This window comes from Moschus berezovskii, chromosome 14 (genome assembly GCF_049115385.1).
Source record: "Moschus berezovskii isolate FMDL1 chromosome 14, NW_MosBer_1.0, whole genome shotgun sequence".
Taxonomy (NCBI): domain Eukaryota; kingdom Metazoa; phylum Chordata; class Mammalia; order Artiodactyla; family Moschidae; genus Moschus; species Moschus berezovskii.
Genome location: NC_142473.1, coordinates 54569036 through 54571169, shown reverse-complemented (window position 1 = coordinate 54571169; position 2134 = coordinate 54569036). Strand labels below are relative to the sequence as shown.

At 47.3% G+C, this 2134-nt stretch overlaps 1 pseudogene; it reads left to right on the top strand.

Annotated features, from left to right (window-relative positions):
• Positions 1-633: 633 nt before the first annotated feature.
• Positions 634-1221, top strand: LOC129554017 (RNA polymerase II subunit A C-terminal domain phosphatase SSU72 like protein 3 pseudogene; annotated as a pseudogene).
• Positions 1222-2134: the final 913 nt, after the last annotated feature.

Here is a 2134-nt window from a genome sequence, read left to right as displayed (position 1 = left end):
CCCTATCAAATGGCAGTCATATTTTCCAGAGGTTGCTTTTGACACTGGTGCATGCTTTTCTTGACTGATAGGAAGAACCAAGAATGCCTTCCTAGGATTTAGCACAACTGCTCTACTGGAGTATCAGTTCTAACATGAAAATCTGGGGAACAACCACTGTGACTCTTGGCATCATTGGATTGGGAGGCTCAGGAATTTCAAAGACCTTTCCACATGCATGTCTTCAGCTCTTTGGAAGGCTGGTGAGAAGCCAGTGAGTAGTCTAGTTGTTTTGCCTGATACCAATTCATCCCCATACACACAGGCATGGATAGGGTTAACTGGAGATGGCAAAATGCTCAAGAGGGGGGTGGGGGTGGGTGGGCACATAGTGGCATTGAGGTTTGGTGATTGCATCATGGGACTGTTCTGAAAACAGCACTGGGTTCTCTGCTTCCAGCCCACCATTCAAATCCAATCACTCAAGAGTTAAGCCAATCATCAATCTAGATTTCTGCCTCCATATAAAGGCCTTCTTTCTTCTTTGACTCTAACACTCCTTGGAAGAGCTCGACCCAGTCGTGATCCCCTGGCCTTCAGAGTCCCCTCAGCCCCTGAAGTCCACGCGTCTGGCTGGAGTCCCAAGTGGCCGCCACCATGCCCTCATATCCGCTCAGTGTGGCTGTGGTCTGCATGAGCAACATGAACAGGAGCATGGAGGCCCACCGCATCCTCAGGAGGAAAGGATTCCGAGTCAGGTCCTTCGGAGCTGGATCCCGAGTCAGGCTCCCAGGAACTGCGCGCAACCCCCGCGTGGTTTACGATTTCTCCACCACCTATGAGGAGATGCGCAAGGACCTCGTGCGCAAAGACCGAGAGCGCTACACCAGCAACGGCATCTTGCACATCTTGGGAAGAAACGAGAGAATCAAGCCTCGCCCGGAGAGATTTCAAGAGTGCAGAGATCGCTTTGATGTCATCTTCACCTGCGAGGAGAGCGTCTACGACAGGGTGGTGGAGGAGCTGTGGGTCCGAGAACAGGAGACCTGCGAGCCTGTGCACGTGATCAACGTGGACATGGACGACAACACGGAGGACGCCACCCTCGGGTCTTTTCTCATCTGTGAGCTCTGCGAACGCCTCCAGCAGGCAGACAACCTGGAGGACTCTCTGGTCGAGGTGCTCCTGGCAGCCGAGCGGAAAACTGGCAAGAGCTTTCTGCACACGGTCTGCTTCTACTGAGGATCTTGTCTGGTTTCAGCTCCTCTTGGTAAGAAATTGTGCCTGGACATTGGGCTAGGTGGTATTTTCGGTCAGAAGCGGCTTCCAAGGCCTTTCTGCTAAAAGCCATCTACATGACTTTTTTCAGGTACCCTCCACCCAGAGGAGGAGGTGAAGGAAATCTTTTTCTGCCAAAGTAACATGAACGCTCTGGAGGCATCCAAACCCTTCCATGGTGGGGGACGATGGTATGGATTCTTGACCTGGAAGGAACACTTCAGTGCTCACAGGGCTCTGCAAGAAAGTTAACCTCCAAGACTCCATTATCCACATCAAGAGACCAAGATTTACAGTGGACAAGTGATGCGTTGAAGGATATTCAGGGAAGAAGAACAAACAAACCCCACACCATTTCCATTCCATCATTTGTTTTGACTTCATCATTTTAATACAACAACTTCCTTTTGTCATTTTTGTATTGTGCTTCAATAAAAATGAATTTTTCTTGTTAGTGAGATAGGATTATATTTAATGTTTGAACTTTAGAAATCTATTTTTAGATTGTATGTTTTTTGGTAACTGTAACTTTCATAGAAGCTCAGGTTCTATAATAGTAGGCATTGATTGCTAAAATTTGAGCATGATCTGTTCAATTCAATATTCATGAAATGAAATTAAAGCTTCCAGTTGATAGAAAAAGTATCTCCTAATTTTTGGTAGGGGTTGGATCTTACAAAAGGAACACCTCGGTTTCTTACTGTTCAAGCTGAATGAATTCCACAGGGTGAAGCGCTCTTTCCTCAAGCGGATTTTCTTCATGCATAAAAGGTTCATTGAGTGTTGAACTCCTCTAAAAGTGGATCCTATCTATAGGGAAGTGAATCATCTTGGGTCTGACCAGCAATGGCACCTAGGCTTGTGTAACTTACAGGAG